Here is a 22651-nt window from a genome sequence, read left to right as displayed (position 1 = left end):
TTCAGCCAGGGCAGAGACCCCCCCCCCCCCCCAGCCCACTGGGCACTGTCGGGCCTGACAGAGCCTGGGCCACAGCCAAGGAAGGAGCCGGACAGAGACGCCCCAGTGGGACAGTCTTCCCGGGCCAGCGGGGACCCCTGGCCTCCCTGCTCGTGGCCAGCGTGGGAGGCCCGCCCCGCCCCACTTATGCAGCAAGAGGCGACTGGACAGCTCCATTTATTAAAGCTGTGGGACATGGGTGCGGGGGGTCGTGGTCCTTCCGCGAACCCGCAGCTTTACATGGGGTGCTGGCGGGGGGGCGCTGTGCTAAGTACACGTGGGACAGATGCTGCAGGGCATGAGGAACAGGTGGGTGGGCGGAGGGAAGGCCGCCAAGTGGCCGCCCATTCTGAGTGGCCCTGGGAATGGCTGGGGGTGGGTACTGGTGTCCAGGGTCAGGGGCTGGGCAAGACCCGGTCCCCAGGACAGGGCCTGCAGCCCCGCCTCAGCTCCATTGCCCAAAGGTCACTCTGTGATCTCCCCACGCTGGGCAGGGTGAGCTGTGCCTGCGTCTCCCCCTCACTGCTCTGGGAGCAGCCCTGAGCCCCAGGCCTGGGGACACCCAGCAGTCCCTGTGTGCAGAGGCCTCAGGCACTGCCTCACCCCTGCTGCTGGTCATCTCCTGGCCGGCTGCCCCAGGCTCCCCAGGACCCCTGCTTGGCAGCCGTGGCCTAGAAGGAAGTGCGTGGCACCTGGGGTGCACCCTGGAGCTTGGGGACCACCCCTGCTCCTCCTGGGCTGTGTCCTGTGGGGCACGGGTGGGGCCTGAAGGGGTGCCCGCTCGGGCGGCTGCCTGCGGCTGTCTGGCCAAGGCCCAAGGGTGTGGAGCACAGGATACAGCAGGTGAAGCCCCCTCCTGGGGGATGGGGTGAGGGGGTAGCCCTGCTGGGCAGCCACCTGTAGGTTCCCTTCCCCCAGCCAAATTCTGCAGGAAAGAGGTCGCCGGCTCTCTCTGCAGCACGCTCCTCTGTGGAGGTGGGCAGGGCCGCGGGGCCCCCTCCCCTGCTGCATTCAGGCTCCTGGGGTGTGATGAGGCTCCGGTCCCTGGGCTGTGATGGCCCTGGGGTCCCGTGGTCCTTGTGCTGTCCACGTGGTCCATGCAGAGGAAGCTGGGAGGGAGGCATAGAGCGAGGCGCCCTTCTGCCCCATGCCTGCCTTGCCCACTGTGCCTTGGCCGGGCAGTGGCATCCCAGGGCAGCAGGGTTAGCCCAACCCCAGCATCCCCGGAGGAACCCCGTCCCTCTCACAAGCTTGCTGTCCTCCAGCCTCCCCCTGTGGGTGGGTGGGGGTCCAGGGTAGCCTGACAGCCCCCTCCCCTCCCTGCCACCTTTCCCTCGGGCCCCCCGGGGCGCTGTCTGGGCTCCAGCCCACACCCCTGCTCCCCCAGCTGAGGCTGGGAGGGGAAACCAACTGCTGGAGCCCTCATTAAGGAATTAGCAGGAGCAGTAATTACAGGCTCCTTTTCTGCTCAGTGGTGACAGCCCCAGCCCGCCTCCTGAGCCTGCTCCCTCCCCTCGGCCGGGTGAGCCTTGGGGTTGCAGCAGTGGCTCCCCCGGGGTCGCCTCTAGGGCGGGCACTTGCACCCCATTCCCTTCTGAGAGGAGGCCTTGGCGAGGTGAGGCCGCAGTGAGCTGGCCTGCTAGGCGCATCTGCACAGCATCCGCCAGGCTGGCGGGGGCCTACTCCAGGAGGCCGGCGGGGGCAGGGGCTGGGGCCTTCTCCCAGGCAGAGTCCATGGTGGCCATGGCCGCCGCCATGGGGCTGGGGACATAGTTGACGGGCGGGACACGTGCTGCGTGGCTCGGGGAGCCATGCCAGCTGGCAGGGAAGCCCCCCCACAGCGATACCCAAGCCCTCGTGGGCGAAGGGTGAAGGGCGCGGAGGCAGGGCCCTTGTCCGGCACCGGCCCATCCATGTCGCTGCCCAGGAGGGCGGCCGGGGCGCCGGTTGGGGCGGGGGGCTGCTCCCTGCTCTCCAGGCTGGGAAGCGCTGGCGGTGGTCTTTGACTGGGCCACCTCTTCTGTCTGCACCAAGGCTTCATGGGTCTTCCGCGGCGGGGCCCTCCTCGGGCGAGGCGACCCAGAGCAACAAGGCCGAGGCGGGCAGGGTGCTGCGCAGGATGTGCGCGACGTCCTGGTCCCAGATGCGCCGCCACGTCCTGCCTGGCGCTACCACCCTGGGCAGTGGCCGCACCTAGCCATCGCTCCCGCGGCACTGGGGTCCTGCGCTGGGGGGGCTCCTGGGGCCCCGCCATTGGGCCTGCGGACCAAGCTGAGGTGGGGCAGGTAGGAGCAGCGCTTGACCACCTCCGGCCGCACGGGGGCGCGCACGGGCAGGCGCGAAGGGCTTTTGGAGCTGGTGCGCCAGGGCGCGCGCGGGCGTGGGCCGGGGCCGGGACCGGACCCTGGCCGGGTCGCCTGCTGCCCGGGGGCCGCCCTCAGCTCGCCGCAGCGCGAAGAGCAGAGTAAGACGGCGGGGAGCGCGGGCCGGCCGCGGCGGGGCGACGCGTCCTGGGAGGTGGAGGCGGAGTCGGACAGCAGCTCCGTGCGCCAGCGACGCAGCAAGCCGGGCGACTCCTTGATGAAGGTCAGTTGGCGCCGGAAGCCCGAGCGGTCCGAGGACTGGCTGCCGCTGGAGCGGGCGGAGGCCACACGCACCAGGCCCAGTCGGCCCCCACGCGCCCCCGCTGCCCCCTCGCGGTCTCTGGGGCTCGGCTCTGGGGCGGGTCTGTCCGGCGGCGGCGGCCCGCGCCTGGCCGGCCTCTTTATGAACTGGCGACTTCTGGGTCTTGTGGTGCTTGGCCAGCAGGGCCCGCGCCGGCGTCTTGGGCACGCGGGGGGCTGCCGGGCCGTGCAGAGACCCTGAAGCTGGGGTGGCGGGGGGCGACTTCCTGGGCAGAGGCTGAGAGGCGGGCGAGGTCTGGGAAGAGCTTGAAGAATGGGTCTTGGCCAGAGGAGCAGGGTGGGTGGCGCTCCTGGGGGGGGGGGGGGCGGGCGTGGCTCAGCGCCGCCAGCTCCGAGATCTTGCCCTGCCGATGCAGGCTCCGAGAGCGCTGCTGCCCGGGCGCTGGCGCCTTGCCTGCGGCTGCTGGCTGTGCCGGGCTGGGGGGCTCCGTCGCCTTCCTCAGTGTGGCCCGGGGCCAGGGACAGCTTTGGGCTGGGGCCGGGTGGCCGGGCTGGGCACGTAGATCACTGTCCGCCCCTGGAGAATGGCCGGCACCCCCGCCGCTACCTACTGAGTGTGCGGCTTCTCCGGGCCGCCAGGGACCCGGGGGCTCGAGCGCTCTTGGCTGAGGCCAGGCTCCGTTTCTCCGGCCGCCGGGCACTGCCCTCCCCGCCCCGGCCCCGGCCCCGAGCTGACGCCCGCTCCTGCGCTTGGATAGCTGCAGGGAGGGGCCCGTGGACAGAGCAGACCCCAGGGACAGGAGCGAGTGGGACTCGGAGGAGGCCTCGCGGGGGCCGCTGCGGCCGCCTGGTGCAGCCACGTGACCAGATGGAGTTGGCGCCACTCGACGCTGTCCAGGTCGGAGCCCGGTCTGAGCCGGCCGCCTCCTCGCCGCAGTCCCGGGGTGCTTCTGCCGGCCACTCATCCTGCCCGACAGCCCGGGGCCTTGCGGCGCGGGGGACCAGAGGCCGGGGACCGGCGCCTGGGCATGACTGAGCCAATGCAGCAGCGCGGGAGCGCCTCCTCCAAGCGCGGGCTGGGGGAGCTGTCACACCGGCTCCCTGGCGGGGGGCCTGGGGGACCGTGGGCTCCGGGCCTCCCAGGTGGCTGGCCGGCCGCTCACAGGGCTCGGGCTCACTGAGGGAGCTGCTCGAGGAGCTCAGAGAATAGCAAGGTGGGGTCTCATCGGCGATCAGACGGGGCTGGGCCAGGGGGCGGCTGGGCCGGAGCAGCCGCCTTGGCTGGGGCCAGGGCCTCCTTCCCGCCCCGCTCAGGGCCCGCGGGATGGCGGACGGTCGCCGCCAGGCAGCCCGGCTGAGGAGGGCGCCTCATCATAGCCGTAGAAGCAGTACATGGCCTCCTCGGTGGGCGTCGTGAGGCACAGGGACTGCCTCCCCCCTCCCCCCCGACCCCTGGCCGAGTGGGCACTTGGGGGCCGGCCCGGCTCCCGCCTGTGCCCCGGGTCTGCTCTGGGCTCCGGCCAGCGCCCCCGGGCCTTGACCTGGCTGGCGGGGGCCGCGAGATAGCTATGGTAAATGAGACTGATCTTACAAATTCTTTCTCAGCTATGACATTGTTTGTGTATATAAAAGCTTTTGAAATTTGTGTGTTGATTTCATATTCTGTAACTTTGCAAATTTCTCTTATGAATTCCAATAATCTAGTGGATTCTTTTGGTTCCCCTATGTATCAGATCATATAATCTACAAACAAGGATCATTTGATGTCTTCCTTTTCCAATTTTACACCTTTTCTTTCTTTTTGTCTAATGGCTCTTGCTGAAACTTCCAGAATTGTATTGAATAGCAGTGATGAAAGAGGGCATCCTTGTCTGGTTCTGAATCTCAGTGAAAATACTTCCAGCTTTTTACCCAAAAGTATCATGGTGACTGTTGGTTTGTCATATATTATCTTGATTGTGTTGAGAAATGCTCCCTCTATACACAGTTTGCTTAAAATTTTATCATGAAAGGATTTTGTGTTTCATCAAATGCTTTCTCTGCATCTATTGAGATAATCATACATATGGTCTTCATTCTTCAATTAGCTAATATGATGTATCACATTTATTAATTTGCACATATTAAACAATCCCTGCATATGATGGATAAATCACACTTGGTCTGGGTGAGTGATCTTTGTGATGTGGTGATGGATTCTATTGGATAGTAATTTGTTGAGGATTTCTGCATCTATGCTCATCAGAGATATTGGTCTACAGTTCATTTTCTTTGTATCTTTTTCTGATTTTATAATTAAGATCATGCTAACTGCTTAACAGGAGTTTGGGAGGAATCCAGTTTTTTCAGTTGGTTTAAATAGTTAACATGAATTGGAATTAGTTTATTTATTTATATGAGAGGCCAAGTTACAGAGAGGGAGATACAGAGACAGTATTCCATCCACTGGTTCATTCCCCAAATCCAATCCAGCTGATGCTAATGCACCCAGGAAAGCATCAGAGGATGACACAAGTGTTTGAGACCCTTCACTTATACGGGAGACCATGATGAAACCCTTAGCTCCTGGCTTCTGGCTGGCCCAGTCTCGTCCCAGATACTGCAGCCATTTGGGGGTGAACCAGAGAATGTAAGATCTCTCTCTCTCTCTCTCTCTCTCGCTCCATCTCTAAAATAAATAGGGGGAAGTGCTTGATACAGCGGGCTCTGCCACCATCTGCAGTGCCCACATCCCACATGGGTGCCTGTTTAAGTCCCATCCAGCTCCCTGGCGATGTACCTGGGAAAGTAGGGGAGAATGGTCTGAGTCCTTGAGCCCCTACCTCCATGTGGGAGACCTGAAAGAAACTCCTGGTTCCTGGCTTCAGCCTGGCCCACACTCAGCTGTTATAGCCATTTGGGGAGTGAACTAGTGCAGAGAAGACCTTTGTGTTTCTCCCTCCCTCTCTCCCCCCTTCCCTCCCTCCACCCCCCCCATAACTCTGACTTACAAATAAATATTTTTGAAAGGTCACAAATGATTTTCACAATTTTTGATGTTGCTTTTCCTTTGTTTGTTACCAATATATTTTATTTGAAAAGCAGAGTGAGAGAGAGATCGACAGATCTTCCAATTTCTGGTTTATTGCCCCAAATGACCACAATGGCTTTGGTTGGCCCAGGCTGAGTCCAGGAGCCTGGAACCCAATCTGAGTCTCCCATTGGGGTGGTAGGAGCCCAAGTACTTAGGCCATCCTCTGCTGCTGGAAGCATTAGAATTAACATTAGCAGGGAGCTGGATTAGGAGTGAGGCTTTAGGCACCCAAACCAGCTCCAATAGAGGATGCCAGCATCACAGGTGGTAGCTTAACCAGCAGTGCCACAATGCCTATGCTTGATGTTGCGTATTCTTAACTGGAATCACTTTGTATCATTTTCTGTATGGACCTCCATAATTTTTCTATGTTTCTGTTTTAGTGAATAGAAAAATATATTGTATTAATTCACAAATTATTATTTTAAAGTCTTAAAAACCAGTTTTTATATTGTCCATTATAATCATTATTATAATCCTTAAAATGAACTTCAGAGACAAATCTAACCTTTACAAACAATATTTTGCAGTTATTTACATTTGAAGCATCCTGTTAGTAAAACTTCCCATTATCCTATGATTAACAGTTTTCTCAGAATACAAATTCATTATCCTATCATGTTTAGAGCTTTTGCCTTATAAGCCACTTTCCCTAATTGTTTATATTATTAAGGAGTATTCATGCATCCTACTGTTTTTGCCATTTATTTTAAAATGAGAAGTATGGAGAGCAGTTACTGAAAAGGTTGTGAATGGGAGAGAGGTGGCTTGTGCTTGGAGATTTAAGCCACGGAAATGGCCTCATGAATAACTGACAGCCTTACTGTATTAATTGACTTAAAATGTGTTCCAAAATCTGTATATATGAAATACATGAAGCTTGCATACCTTAAATATAATTAAAAAAAAAAGATTTTGGGTCTTGTGTGTGGCTCACTTGGTTAATCCTCCACCTGTGGTGCCGGCATCCCATATGGGTGCTGGGTTCTAGTCCCGGTTGTTTCTCTTCCAGTCCAGCTCTCTGTTGTGGCCCTGGAGGGTAGTGGAGGATGGCCCAAGTGCTTGGGCCCTGCACCCGCATGGAAGACCAGGAGGAAGCACCTGGCTCCTGGCTTTGAATAGGTGTAGCTCTGGCCGTAGTGGCCATTTGGGGGGTGAACTAGTGGAAGGAAGACCTTTTCTCTCTCGCTCACTGTCTTTTTCAAATAAATAAATAAATAAAATTAAACAAAACCCACAGATTTTTCCAGAAGAATTAAAATTATATAGCCTAGGTTCTTGCTTCAGCAATAGGGATCTTTTAAATTGAAAGTAGTTTAATAAAAATTACACGTAAATTACCAGAATGTGGCCTTGTACCTAAATACCATTATTATTAGGGTGGCTTTCAGGGCACTGACATTTTAAGAAATATGACACCCATTTCTCTAATAATATGCTATGAATGTTTGGATCTGGATAATCTGAAAGATAAATATTTTTCTATTGTAGAATTTCATAGGTAGAAGATCATTGAATGATCCAGATGTAAAATTAAAATAATCTGGAGCTGGTGTTGTGTTCTACTGGCTTAAGCCACTGCAGCAATGCAGGCATTGCATGTCTAAGTGCCCGATTGAATCCTAGATTCTCTGCTTCCATTACAACTCCCTATCAATGTGTCTGGGATGGTAGCAGATGGTCCATGTGGTTGGGCTTCTGCCAGCCATGTGGGAATTCTGGGTGGGGTTGCACATTCCTGGTTTTGACCTGGAGCAGTGCTGGCCATTGTGGCCATTTGGGTAGTCAACTAGCAGATGGGAGATAAATCTTTCTGTCTTCTCTGTCTCCTCTCTCTCTTTCAATAAATAAAAAAATTAATTCTAATCCTTAAGAACTTTGTGTCCTTGATACCATGTTAAAGACATGGCTTTTAGCTTACAGAAAAAATTAATAACATTTGTAAATGCCTTTGTCAAGTGGAAGTTTTAAGAAGATTCTCATTAGGCACATCTGTGTAAGAGGAGTTTTATGGTTTCACATTTTTCTCTGTAGTTTCAGGACTAGAACCCAGGGTGCTGGTGCCACAGGTGGAGGATTAGCCTATTGAGCCGCAGTGCCGGCCATCAGCATGTGTTCTGGTCCATTGCTTCAGCTTGCTTCTGTGTTGTCACTGTTACTGAATTATCTTCTCTGTGTACAACCTTTGTATCCTCTCAAATTTAAGTATTTATTTATTTATTGGTAATTTTCTCTGTTAATAATATGTCTTTTTGTTTTATTCTGATCAACCTAACTAGATAGGACAGATATTAATTATCTTTATTAGTTTCCACACAGGGTTTGTTACATTGATTTTTTCCTACTTTTTTCAAATTCTATTGACTTTTTCACATCTCACAATGAAATTGGCTATGCACTGGCTCATGTGTGGATGTGGGACAGACAGGCATGTTTGCATGGGTTGTGTGGCTGAGCGGCACTGGTGCAGATTCTTCATGGCGATGCCATGCTCGCTGACAAACTGTGTGCTGCACGGTGCAGTGCTGAGGGGCATCCTTGCCTGTGTCTGAGGTGAATTCTCAGCAGCCAGGGGATGACCCTGGGGCAGAGGCCTCAAAGCCAGCACTGTACAGGTCGTAAGGAGTAGCTGTGTGGGCATCTCAAGCGGTTCATTCTCCTGCCATAGGACAAGTGATGCATAGGCTCAAGGGCACCCCCAATTTCCTGTCTCCGTTTTATACTCTGCAGTGCACAAGCCCATGAGACACGACCACTAGGGGGCACCTTCACCCACAGGCGCGGGAGCCACCCAGGGCCAGGCTGCAGTCCCCGCAGGGCTGATCTTGTTGTCTGTGCTGGGGGCGCTACTTGCAGGACCACATCCTTGAATTTATCATTGAGACTGCAGTTTATTTGGACTGTCTGTGGAGCTATCACAGCCCTGGTAGTTTATAAACCACAGAAATGGGCTCACAGCGGATGCGGAAGTGGGTTCTCAGATGATGGGCCTGGCAAGTTGGGGTGCATCAGGGGTCTGGTGTCTGACATTCCCAGAATCTTCAAGTGGATAAATGAAAAGACGCACAATGGATCTGTTTTGTGAGGTTGCTGAACACACCTGGCCACCTCACAGCCTCACCCCGTGATAACCCCCATTCCCTCTTGACCACCGTAAGCATTTAGTGCTCTGATCAGACCACAGCAGATGTTCATCTTCGTGTTCTACCTGTTGTTTGGGGTTTAATTTGCTCTTATTCTAGTTTCCTTAGGTGGGAATCAAGGTAAGTGATTTGAGACAATTCTTATATGAGGGGGCTTCAAAAATTTCAGAGAAAATTCAATTCTCTCTTCAGTGTGTTTTTTTAAAGATTTATTTACTTATGTGAAAGAGTTACATAGAGAGAGAAGGAGAAGCAGAGAGAGAGAGAGAGAGAGGTGTCTTCTATTCGCTGGTTCACTCCCCAATTGGCTGCAACAGCCGGAGCTGTGCCGATCAGAATCAAGAAGCCAGGAGCTTCTTTGGAGTCTCCCACATTGGTGCAGGGACCCAAGCACCTGGGCACAGCAGAGAGCTGGATCAGAAGTGGAGCAGCTGGGACTCAAACTGACACCCATATGGGATGCTGGCACTGCAGGCTGCGGCTTTACCCGCTATGCCACAGCACCAGCCCCAAGGTGTGTTTTTATAACAAACTTCTGAAAATCCCTTACAGACATTACACAGATGCTCTAATGTTGTATTTTCATTCAGCATTTATACCTTCTAATGTCTTCATTAAGTCTTGGACTCAGTTTTACAGAAATGTGTCCTGTGTTGCTACGAACTTCAGTGTTTTCCTGATACTTGAGTGTGACAGTTCTTTTGGATTTGGTTTGTAGTTATAGAATGTAATTTGTATACTATCATTTTGATATTATCCTGTAATTAATATTTGTTTTATGGCCTACATCTATTTTGGTAAATTGAGAGTGATGGTTTCACCTGCGTATTCTTGGAGATTTTCTTCTGACTCATTCTGTTATTTGCTGAATAAAATGTACTGGGATAACAGATGATACTTGCAATTTTTTTTCTTTTTAAATACTCTATCTTATTTTATAAGATGCATTTTGAAACTCTATTTGATGTAAAAATTTTAGGATTATTGCATTGTCTTGATTAATTGAACTGCTTGTAAATATGAAATGACATTTTTATTCCTCATGGTAGTTTTGGTTATTAAATACACCTTGCAAAAGCTCATATTCCTCAGTTTTGATTTGTCAAATGTTAGTGTGGCAAATATTTTCCATTTTAAATGAATTTGTGTTTTTACATTTAATGAATATATCTGATAGAGACTATATAATTCATCTTATTTTCTCTGTACTGTCTAATCATTTGACTTTTTATTGAGATTTTAGACCACTTCCTTTTAAAATGATTGTTTATGTAATTCAACTTATCTGTCATAATATTGCTTTCTTTTAATTCCCTATTTTGTTACACCATTCTGCTTTATTTTAGATTACTATTTTATTTATTTTTATTTATGTGAAAGACAGTTACAGAGTCAGGTAGGTACAGAGAGAGGGCTTCCACCTGCTGGTTCACTCCCCAAATGCTCACAACAGCCAGAACTCAGCTGATCTGAGACCAGGAGCCAGGAACTTCTTCTGGGTCTCCCACACAGGTGCAAGAGTCCAAGCACTTGGGCCATCTTCTACTGATTTCCCAGGCCATCAGCAGGGAGCTGGATCAGAAGTAAGCAGCTGGGACTTGAACTGATGACCAAATGGGATGCCAGTGCTGCAGATTAGGGCTTTAACCCCCTGAGCCACACTGCCAACCCCAATTACTATTTTATTATTGAGTTATATTTCTATTTTAGGAGGAATTATTAATTAAAATCTTTTATTTTGATACCTTAGTAGCTGCTTTACCAATATTAACAAATTTCAACTTATAGTATTCTACCTGGAAGTAACACCATAGCACATTATATATAATAAAAATACAATATTTTCTCCTTGTCCTGTTACACCCTTCCTGCCAGTGTAAGATTATAATTCATTAAATTTATAAAAAAAATTGCTGTTTTCCTTCAGATATTTTCCCTCTCCATTTTGGGGGCTTGTATTAATCACTTGAAGTTTTATCATAGATCAGCACTGTCTCCAAGATGAACACATTTTTTATGATGTGTAATTTATGTTAATTTCCATCTAGTGTAGTGACAACCACTGGCACTGTGATTTATATATTTGCAACTGTAGGTTATTAAAAATGTATATATTTACAACTGTAGGTTATTAAAAAATTTTTCATGCTTCCACTTACCTGTTTCCAGACTGATTTTTGATGCAGTTCAGTTCCTTATAAACAGGTTCATCTTTTCCAGTCTTGTCTTATGATTTGTTATGTGGATCATAACCATGCTTAGCCCATGAGTAATCTCCTACTCCTAAGGCAAAAACATTTATTATTGCTCTCTTCACTGTTCTCTGACGAAGGAGTTTTCAGTCTGGCTGGTAGGAATGGATGATTAAGTGCAGCACTACATGGGCACCAGGCACAATTTCCTGTAATGTCCCACCCACAGTATTTGGGTGTTTTCTGATAGGTGTGCACTGTAAATGACTTGGATTAGAATTCAAAGATGGCCCTCCACAGTTCCTGGTTCTTCCTCATTCCTGCCTTTTCCTCCCCCATATTCTTCCCTGTGATTTGGGACTGCCTTTGTGTTCCGAGATGCTCAGCTTCATCACATCTGCTCAGGGAGTCAGGGAGACACTGCCTCAGCTCCTTCCCCTGTGGTCTAGAATCTCTCTCTAGAAGGAGCTGTGGAGTGTGTGAGGCCTACTTCACTTCTTTTCTGGCTTTCAGGTATTGTCTTTGTTTCTTGAGGCCCATTATTATGGACAATGTGTATAATGCAGTTTTTTTTATTATTTCATGTAGGAAGATAAACAGCCCTTACTTTATCTTGGTCACAAGCAAACTGCATTTGAGCTTCAGCACTGTTACAGATTGGCTAAGATACTCTTCTCCCTTTTCTTAACTGCTTTGTGCCTATCCTTTATTTTTCAGTCTACTTATCCTACCTTTAGGAAAATCTTCCCTGGGTCTGGTGTAGATTGAATTCTCTAATTCAATTCTAATTCATTCTCTAATTCTTTTTTTTTCTTTTGTCAGGCAGAGTTAGATAGTGAGAGAGAGAGACAGAGAGAAAGATCTTCCTTTCCGTTGGTTCACCCCCCACATGGCAGCTATGGCCGGTGCGCTGCGCTAATCTGAAGCCAGAAGCTAGGTGCTTCCTCCTGGTCTCCCATGCGGATGCAGGGCCCAAGCACTTGGGTCATCCTCCACTGCCTTCCCAGGCCACAGCAGAGAGCTGGACTGGAAGAGGAGCAACTGGGACTAGAACCCAGTCTGCCGGCACTGTAGGTGGAAGATTAGACAAGTGAGCTGTGGAGCTGGCCTAATTCTCTAATTCTAATTGTAATTCTTTCTCTCATTAAACTCTGTTATCGTGATAAACTACCTAAATTTAGAATTGTAATTTTACTTTCATTTCTTCTCCACTAGACTCTAACCTGAATAATAACAGTAATTTTGTCTATCCTCAGAGCCTACAATATCTTACATAGCGTGGATTCTCAATATATATTTGTATTCTTAATAAATAGTGTATAGCTAATGGGAAAGTTACCATATATTTATATAAAAGTATTCATTCATTTTTCTCTTATCTTCATACTGAGCAATATCACCTGGAAATGTAGAATGCGTAAAGCAGCATGAGACAATTCTGGAAAAGTGTATGTGAATATTTTAATAAAACTTAGAGAATTTTCATTGATTTCATGATGTCACAATGAAACCTACAAGCAGGATGATTTGAGGTTCTCTGCTAGATAGGCTAAGTGAAGGATAAAATTGGTATTCTCAAGTAAAAGAATATCTAAACAAAATAATAGTATGCACGTTACCATATAAGTTATACACTGATTACCGGAAGTAGCATAAAGCAATATGTTAAAGAGCAAAAATATGGTGACCAGCACCGCCACTCACTTGGCTAATCCTCCGCCTGTGGTGCCGGCACCACAGGTTCTAGTGCCGGTTGGGGCGCTGGATTCTGTCCCGGTTGCTCCTCTTCCACTCCAGCTCTCTGCTGTGGCCTGGGAAGGCAGTGGAGGATGGCCCAAGTTCTTGGGCCTGCACCTGCATGGGAGTCCAGGAGGAAGCACCTGGCTTCTGCCTCAGATCGGCGCATTTCATGGCCATAGCGGCCATTTGGTGGGTGAACCAATGGAAAAGGAAGACCTTTCTCTTTGTCTCTCTCTCTCTCTCTCTCTCTCTCTCTCTCTAACTCTGCCTGTCAGAAATAAAAAAAAGAGCAACAATATGGTGGAAGATATGAGGTAATTTGGTGAACTTAAAGGTCTAACAGTCACTTTAAATTTGAGAAAATAATAAATTTAGGAAAATCAAGGAACATTTATGTCATTTACTATTAAAATCACTAATGAAATACATGAGCATCTAAATCTATGTTTATAAAATATCAGTAACCATAGAGTTACTTACAGTCCTCTAGACCACCAGAAAAGTCAAAACCTATATCAACTCAAAAGACAGATTTAGCATAGGGCTGGTACTGTGGTGCAGTGGGTTAACACCCTGGCCTGAAGCGCCGGCCCCCCATATGGGCACCAGTTCAAGATCCAGCCTGCAGCACTGGCATCCCATATGGCCGCCGGTTCAAGTTCCAGCTGCTCTATTTCTGATCCAGCTCTCTGCTATGGCCTGGGAAAGCAGTAGAAGATGGCCCAAGTCCTTGGGCCCCTGCACCCACATGAGAGACTGGGAAGAAGCTCCTGGTTCCTGGCTTTGGATTGGTGCAGTTCTGGCTGTAGCAGCCATCTAGGGAATGAACCAGTGATGGAAGACCTCTCTCTCTCTCTCTCTCTCTCTCTCCCTCCCTCCCTCCCTCCCCCCTCCCCCTTTCTTTCTCTCTCTCTCTCTCTCTCCCCTTCTCTCTCTCTCTCTCTCTCTCTCTCTCTCGCTCTCTGCCTCTCAACCTTCTGTGTAACTCTGACTTTCAAATAAATAAATAAATCTTTTAAAAAAAGATAGGTTTACTATATTGGTAAAAGGCAGTTCTCATGGGGGGTACATATGGAAGCAACCAAGAAACCTTAGCAAAATTTTTGGTTTGTTCATTCCACAATGAAAGATGGACTAAGTTTGTAAGTGCTAGGATTGCATTAAAATGGATAATTAAAAACTTAATGAAGATAATTCAAGGAAGGACAATCCATTTATCTGAAACATCATGAATGATTATATATCCAAGTGGTAGCAGTAAATTCAGAGATGAACAAATACACAAAAAATATACAGTGCTCAAAATGATATTTCATTTCTATAAATAGACTTTATTATTGATAGGGACAATAATAATATGAAAAGCAGATATAAAAACCAGAACTTGGTAAAAATATTATTTTACAATTACAAAAAAGAAAAGGGCATATGTATTTTTTAAGATTTATTTTATTTATTTGAAAGAGTTAACAGAGAGAGGTAGATCCAGAGAGAGAGAGAGGGAGGTCTTCCATCCACTGGTTCACTTCCCAAATGACCGCCACATCCAGAGCTGTGCTAACCTGAAGCCAGGCACTTCATCCAGGTCTCCCACATGAGTGCAAGGGCCCAAAGATATAGGCCATCTTGTACTGCTTTCCCAGGCAATAGCAGAGAGCTGCATCAGAAGTGGAGCAGCTGGAACTTGAACCAGCACCCAAATGGGATGACAGCGCTGCAGACTGGTGCTTTAACCCATTGCCCCATAGTGCTGGCCTCCATATGTATTTAAAATAAAGATCATGGCAATAATTAGGACATTTTTCAAGGAAACGTATTTATATCTAGAGATACTCTTTATTTTTCAAAATTTAGTTATTTATTTTGAAGGAGTTACAGAGGGAGAAGGAGAGAGAGAGAATTTATATCTGCTATTTACTCCCCAGATGGACATAATGGGCAGCACTGGCCCCAAGCAAAGCCAGGAGTTTCTTCCAAGTCTCTCACAAGGGTGGCAGGGCCCAGAGAGCTGGGCCATCATCTGCTGCTTTCCCAGGCCAATTGCAGGAAGCTGTATCAGGAGTGGAGCACTTGGGTGATGAACTGGTGCCCATGTGGGATGCCAGTGCTGCAGTTTGCAGCTTTACTTGCTATGCCAAAACACTAGCTCCTAGAGATACTCTTTAAAATGTAATAATGGAAGGCACTGTTATGTAGAACTGAGGAATAGAGAAAACATATATAGCCAGTAATGAGAACATTGTTCCATTAGACTATGCTGGTTCTGAGCAATGTGTGTAATTCAGTGGCTCGGAGAGAGTTAGTGTCAGTGGTCTCACAATTAAAATGTGAGCAAGATGTCCTGAGGTGCACAGTGGGAGGAGTGGCTGACAGAATATAGATGATGTACACATCTGTTGGAAATAAATTCGAAGATAAACCTAAAAATACAAAAGGGTTGCAGTTGTTAATATATATTGTTTATTGTAAGTAAAAACTCAGTTTATAGGTGGAAGACAACCAATTATGATGACCACTTGGTGAAAAACTTTACTACATTTGCATCAGTATTCAAGGGAAAACAGAAGTGAATGAAACATAAAGTGAAATTTTGCAGAATATCCAATGAATCTTGAAGGAAGCATACTTGTAAGCAGCACTACATCACCGAGTTCGAAACAATAGGATAATCTGTGGGTTATCAGAACTAAAGAAATATTTAAAAATATATGACCTGGAATGTGAAAATTATAATACTGAACAAGATTTTAAAAGCTGTGTACATAAAATTGTTAACAAATAGAAATTTTCATTTCGTTGATATCATATTGTTGTAATTGGCTGTCCCTAGGATATTGATGATTCATACAAGTGATAGCAATCAGCTGCCACCACGGGGTGGGGTCAGGACGGGGAGGAGGAGGAGGGTGCGGAGGCTTGGGTGGGTGGGTTTGCGCCCCAGCAGGACGGGTAGGGGTGAGCCAGTGAGTTTCCTGCCCAGGCACCAGGGAGAAAGCCAAAAAGAAAAAACAAACAAACAAAAAAAACTGTGGGATTTATTTAACGTGATCTTGACAAAGGCCTTCTGCCTCTTCTTAGCCAAGACCCTCCGCTCTTCGGCCAGCCCTTCCTCCCCGCAAGGGCTGAGCTCCATGCTGTCACCCCGGTGACTGTGTCCAGGCGACTGAGCTGTGCGGAGCGGAATCCGACTGCAGCTCCAGCTACCGCACACTGTGGCAGTGCCTGTCGGGCCGCGACCGCAACCCCGGGCTGGCCCACAAGGAGTGCCAGGCGGCCCCGGAGGTGCTACAGGAGAGCCCACTGTGAGACGGCCGCTGCAAGTGGGGCATGAAGGAGCTGCAGTGCCTGCAGATCTACTGGAGCCTCCACCCAGGGCTGACCGAGGGGGAGGAGTTTTACGAGGCCTCTCCCTGCCAGCCGGTCACCTCCCACCTCTCCGACGTCTTCAGGCTTGCCTCCTCTTCTCAGGGACAGGGGCAGAGCCGGCGGTAAGCGCCAAGAGCAACCAGGCCAGCAACCTGAACGGCAACTGCAAGAAGCTGCGCTCCTCCTACATCTCCATCCTCAACCCAGGAGCTCGCACACGGAGCTCTGCAGCTGTTGCCAGTGCCACAAGGCCCTGCGCCAGGTCTTCACGTGCCCAGCGAGTACACCTACCACATGCTCCTCTGCTCCTGCTGAGACCAGGCATGCACTGAGCGCCGCCGCCAGACCATGCTGCCCAGCTGCTCTTACGAGGACAAGGAGCGCCTACCTGCCTGGACCTGCATGCCCTGAGCTGCACTGACCACCTGTGCCAGTCCAGGCTGGCCAACTTCCACACCAGTTGTCGAGCCTCCTACTGGCCACTCAACTGCTGCCCAGGGGACAGTTACCAAGCGTGTCTGGGCTCCTATACAGGCATGGTCGGCTAAAACATGATACCCTACTACATGGACTCCAGCCCCACTGGTGTGGTGCAGCTGCCACAGCAAGGGAACGTGGAGGAGGACTGTGAGAGGTTCCTGAGGGACTTCACCGAGAACCTGTGCCTCCAGGGCGTCATCCAGGCCTTTGGCAACGGCACAGATGTGAGCGTGTCCCTGAAGGACCCCCGTTCCTGGCCACGTAGGCCCCTCAGGTGGAGAAGACGCTCTCTCTGCTGGATGACTTAAGTGACAGCACTGGCCTGGGCATGAGCGCCATGACCACCTGCCCTTCTGTCCAGGAGCAGGGGCAGAAGGCCAACAGCTCCAGAGTTGAGCCTGGGCTTCAGGGAGCTGATGACAGACATCATCCCAGGAAGCAGAAAGGTGATCAAACCCAACTCAGGCCTCAGCCGAGCCAGGCTGTCAGCTGCCTTGACCGCACTCCCCTTCCTCATGCTCACCTGGGCCTTGTAGGCCCCACCCCGGGGAACTGTGTCCTCAAGGCTTCTGGAAGCACCGCCAAGAACTCCCGCCTGACACAGCAGACATACACAGACACACACGAGACAACCACACACACCTTGCAAACAAAACAAAACAAGACAAAAGCGAGTCTTCTCCCACCTTGTCTCTGAGCCTGTCTCCTCCCAGGTTTCTTCTCTGGAGAAGTTTTTCTAAGCCAGACAGACAAGCAGGGGGGCAGCCTCCATCCTCGGCTGGAGTTTTCTTCTCTGGACCCCTTTGAAGCAAAAGACCAAGACCCCTGCTGCCAAGGGGACGTGTGACTGTGCCTGCTGCAGGCTGAGGCAGGGCAGCCCCTGCTGGACACCTACCAGGGGCTGGCAGGGGGCAGCGGGCACTGGGAACCTGTGGATCCTATCTGCCCCTCCTCTTAGCTGCAGGAGTGTTGACTGCTTCTGTGCCCTCAGCAGGCCGGTGGGCCAGAGTCTGGCATGGGTGGGGGACCCCTGCAGAAGGGGTGATGTACCCTGAGCTCCCTGGGAGGCATGGATGGCAGAGAGCCCAGCCAGCCCAGCCCACCTGGGGCACCAGCTCCAGGGTGGAGGTGGGGGCTTCTGCCTCTTTGGTGGCAAGAGTTTCAGGGTCATAGAGAAATGAGGCCTTGTTGGCACTGGATGGGTGGGTGTTGTCTTGCTGGAGAGGGGCAGCAGGATCCAGTGGTGGGTGCATGTCTCCAGCAATTGTCTGCATGCCCCCCTCCATCTCTGAGACCTAAGTCAGCTGTACATACGGTCTTTGCAAATGTGTGTATATGCACATCACATTCGTGTGTCCTGTGGTTCCCTGTTCTTTCCTTTTTTTAAGAAATGGACCTATCGAAATAATGCCCCTTCCACTTCTCCCCCCCCCAGATGAGCGAAAAGGTGTTATTCTAAAGTTTATTTTTTAAATAACATTGTCTACAATGGGAACAGACAGCCCCTGGCCCCTCCCCTCCCTCTGTGTGCCTGGCTGCTGTCAGCCCAGCTGGGGCTGGGGCTAGGGCCCCTGGTCTGCATTCATGGTTAATTAAGCAAAAAGCACCAATAAAAAAGAATACAGCTGTTACAATTATATGCTAATTACTGTAAGCAGTATAGGAGCAATGGTAGAGTAAGAGACAATAAAAGCAATTTGTTACACAATCTTCTGTTACAATTAAATAATAATTAGATAATTACAAAAAGGCTAAAAAAGTTAAATCAAGTAAACATCAGGGCAGTTACCAGGATAATATCTGTGGTATTGTCTTGTGTTGACTGATGCTTTCAAAAATTTCAGTACCAGTGATAAATTCGGAGTTCCCTAAAACCACAAAATAGTTTAAAATGTGTGATTCTCATAGCATGAACAAATACTTTGGTGATAAACCATTCAGAGATACTGTGTACATGAAGGATTCCAAGACAACTTAGACATTTTTCAGAGGGCTAATAATCTTACAGTGAGAAAGCCCACAAAGCTGTTTATGGGCTCTTGATGCTAGATCAAGATACACTAAGAAAATGAAATTATAGAAATTATATGTAGGTAATATCTTTGAATTCAAAGACAAAAATGGATGGGTGTAATTTTTATAATAAAATGATGTTGTGATAACCATGAGTGAATAAAGTATTTTGGCAGAAACAATGAATGCCTAGAAATATAATCAAAATCATATAAAAAATTGCAGGAACTAAAATCCAGAACAGGTCTTGCCCTTTCCAGAGTGATCTTAAAGGGACAACATGAGCACTAGTAAATTTCAAATATCAATAGGAATGTAATCCCATAAAAAATCCATAAAGGGTGAAAAGCATCCTTGAAGCAAAGAGTACTCTGGCCCTAGATGTCTCTGAGAAGTTTTGAAGATAGAAATTGCTTGTTCCAGAATTTGGAGTGAATTGACAGCACAATGAAAAGCTAACAAACATGGTCACATGCTCAGGGTGATAGCACTGGTATGCACTATGATTTGATGATATAATTGGGAAATATCAGAAACTCAAATACAGTGCCAGCGCCACAGCTCACTAGGCTAATCCTTCACCTGCAGCACCGGTACCCCGCATTCTAGTCCTGGTTGGGGTGCCGGATTCTGCCCTGGTTGTTCCTCTTCCAGTCCAACTTTCTGCTGTGGCCGGGGAGTACAGTGGAGGATGGCCCAAGTCCTTGGGCCCTGCACCCACATGGGAGAGGAGGAAGCACCTGGCTCCTGGCTTCGGATCGGGGCAGCGCGACAGCCGTAGCAGCCACTTGGGGGGTGAACCAATGAATAAAGAAGACCTTTCTCTCCGTCTCTGTCTCTCACTGTCTAACTCTGCCTGTAAAAAATTTAAAAAATAAAAAATAAACTCAAATACAAAGTAAAGCTTAAAAACTTTTTTGCTTATTAGAATATAAATTACATTGAGGTTACTGAGGGTAGAACTGTTATTTTTTAGGGGTAATAATACAGTGATAAACACATAAAAGATAATTTGTTAAAAAATAGTTCATTGAGTTATCTTTAAAGTGGAAAATAAGGGGGAAAAGTGAATGGAAATAAAGCAAAAATCTTGGAAATTACCAGGAGCATCATAGAGAACAATATTGGTATTTACAGCTATGCTTTGAACATTCAACATGGCAGTTAAATTGATAATCCTCTAGAATTTCAGCCAAACTAAAATAATATACCCCCTGGGGACTAAGAAATACTGAATGGGTCAAGATGACTCTAAGAATCTGGGGACACGAAATAGTTGCAAAGACACTTTAGATTATTTCCATCAAGTCCATGTCACAAAGAGAAAGCCCCCCAAGAGGGCCTGGGATGAATAATAGCATGACTGATTCACAATCAGATACTAATGATAAAAATAGTTCACACAAGTGCATTAAAAATAATGATAAATAAAATAATACATATTTAATAATATACAGGTTAAATAATAGTGTGATCAGCAGATATGAAGATATTTGTTGATTAAGAGTCTCATAAATTATTTTACTCCCAGAAAATGTTTAAAATCATAGATTTTTGAAAATTTAAGTTTTTGTGAAATTTATTAAGCCACAATAAAAGTTTACCATGATTATCTATAGTTCTATGTACTAGGATTGACTTATACTACACATCATTGATGTATACATATTATAGAAATAAAAGTGACCTTTCTACTATTTACTCACTAAACCTTATGGTAGTGGTGCATTATACTTGTAATTATACAGTAAATTGAAAGTATTTTATTGCGAAAGTTAAAGAAAAAAAGGAAAAGAGAGAATTAAGGGAGGGAGGGTGAAGCATGGTGGTCTTCTTAGAACCGTAACTATGAAATACATTAAATCTATTTTTAAGGACTTATTTATTCGAAAGTCAGAGTTACACAGAGAGAGAGAGAGAGTGAGTGAGGTCTCCCATCTGATGGTTCACTCCCCAGTTGGCCACAACTGCCAGAGCTGTGCCGATCTGAAGCCAGGAGCTAGGAGCTTCCTCTGGATCTCCCATGTGGATGCAGGGGCCCAAGGACTTGGGCCATCTTCTACTGCTTTTCCAGGCCATAGCAGAGAGCCGGATCGAAAGTGGAGCAGCCGGGTCTCAAACCAGCGCCCATATGGGATGCCAGCGCTGCAGGCCAGGAAGTTAGCCTGCTGCACCACAGCATCAGCCCCTTTAATCTATTTTCTTATATTAATAAAACATAAAAAAATCAAAAAAGGAATATGCATGTGAGTATAGAACCTATATTCTGATGATGGGAAATAGCAGTAAGCAACAAAGTAGGAGCAATAATAGCAAGACAAACACAAGAGAATTGGGCGAAGCAATATGTATTAGATATACACAAAACTTGAGAAATAACAGAAAAAAGTCAACAATAAGCAAAGAAAATACCATGTCAGTTACCAATAAAAAGAAAACCTCTTAAATTAAAGATACTGTCATCTTAGCTCTACTTTGAAGATATCAATAGGGGCTGGCTCTGTGGCACAGTGGGTTAAAGCCCCAGCCTGCAGTGCTAGCATACCATATGGGCCCTGATTGAAGTCCTGGCTGCTCCACTTTCAATCCAGCTCCCTGCTAATGAACCTGAGAAAGCAGCAGATGATGGCCCAAGTCTTTGGGCCCCTGAAAACCCACATGGGAGACCTAGAAGAGGCTCCTGGCTCAGCTCTGGCCATTGTGACCATTTGAGGAGTGACCAGGATATAAAACCCCTCTCTCTGTCTCTAACTCTCCTTGTAACTCTGTCTTTCAAATAAATAAAACAAAATTAAAAACAATCACTAATAAAAAGTTTATTTATGCTCATATAAGCCACCAGAAAAAAGTCAAAAGTTTTATCACCACGAAAGGTACAATGATAATATGTGCCCATATATATATATGTGTATACACACACATACACACACACACTTGTGGAGAATCATTACCCTTGACTAAGATGTCTCTGAGGCACTGTGAATCTGAAGGTTTCCAGGACAGCTTATAGAATGTTGGAGCTGATGATGACCTCACAATGAAAATTTATGTCATGTTCACAGGGCTGGAACTGGTCTAGATTAGAATATTTTGGAAAAAAAAGTGAGCTCAATGATTTTGAAGACCAAACAAAATCCTACATTTCTACACTGAAATTGTATTTCAATTTACATGAATGTCCATAAGGCTAAAATGCAATCTTCTGCTAATGAGAGAGATGAAATCAGCCGTAGATTGTGCTCAGATACTATGAACATAATATTTGATTGGACACCTTCCTAATTTATAGAACTGATGGCCTAAAACTGATAAAGAAAACTAGGATAGCCTGAAGCCTCTATGGAAAGACTGACATAAATTAGTTTATTGACAATTTACTCAGGTAGTAGTAACAAATTCAAATATAATATGAAAAATAGACAAATGTGTAATTTCAACACACATTGTATTTTGATAATTGTGTTTATCAATGAAAATTTCAGTAGAAGCAGAAATAGGATCACAAAGAGATGTAATGGATATAGATAAATAGTTTTTAAACACCTTTAAAAATACAGAAAATTTGCAGTCTCTTAAGTCATGGAAATGCTAAGCAGTTTAATTATATTTTAAAAATTTTATTAGTATAAAGGGATCTTTCATGTATTTCATAGCTACAAATCTGGTGATAACCATATTTCCCTTCCCCCTCCCTCCATCCATTCACTTCCTTCTTTTTATTCTTTAATTTTTTCAAAGGCAAAACTTAATTCCACTCTTTAATCGCAGGTTTAATTCACTACTGACTTTGCTATTCAACAAGTAAAAAGTGAAAGACTAAAGTTCCACAGGAGTATAAAAAGGGATAAAAACAATAATTATGTACTTAATTGTACTTAATTGTACTTAATTATTGTTTTTATCCCTTTTTTATACTCCTGTGGAACTTTAGTCTTCTCTGCCCTTTGCCTCCCACCCTATGGGGGGATGCGGCAGCTGGAG

The 22651-nt window shown here is 47.5% G+C and overlaps 2 long non-coding RNA genes and 2 pseudogenes across 5 annotated transcripts in view; 2 read left to right on the top strand and 2 right to left on the bottom strand.

The window, feature by feature from the left end:
• Positions 1–22651, top strand: part of LOC138846305 (uncharacterized) — a 561128-nt gene that overhangs the window by 141521 nt on the left and 396956 nt on the right. The gene's annotated exons all lie outside the window — the stretch shown is intronic.
• On the bottom strand, positions 1719–8931 carry LOC138846127 (adenomatous polyposis coli protein 2-like; annotated as a pseudogene).
• Positions 2510–21542, top strand: LOC138846296 (GDNF family receptor alpha-2 pseudogene; annotated as a pseudogene).
• The window catches only part of LOC127488651 (uncharacterized), a 28930-nt gene continuing 20445 nt past the window's right edge, over positions 14167–22651 (bottom strand). For 2 of the 4 annotated variants that reach the window (XR_011383771.1, XR_011383769.1), the window contains 3 exons: positions 21622–21745; positions 17344–19526; positions 14167–15231 (listed from right to left, as the gene is read on the bottom strand). This is a non-coding gene — a long non-coding RNA (uncharacterized lncRNA). The remainder of the gene's footprint in view (positions 15232–17343; positions 19527–21621; positions 21746–22651) is intronic. The other 2 variants (XR_011383770.1, XR_011383772.1) reach the window with 2 other exon arrangements.

Source organism: Oryctolagus cuniculus, chromosome 17 (assembly GCF_964237555.1).
Source record: "Oryctolagus cuniculus chromosome 17, mOryCun1.1, whole genome shotgun sequence".
Classification (NCBI taxonomy): Eukaryota; Metazoa; Chordata; class Mammalia; order Lagomorpha; family Leporidae; genus Oryctolagus; species Oryctolagus cuniculus.
Note: the sequence above shows the minus strand (reverse complement) of the source record. Positions and strands in the feature narration are given on the sequence as shown.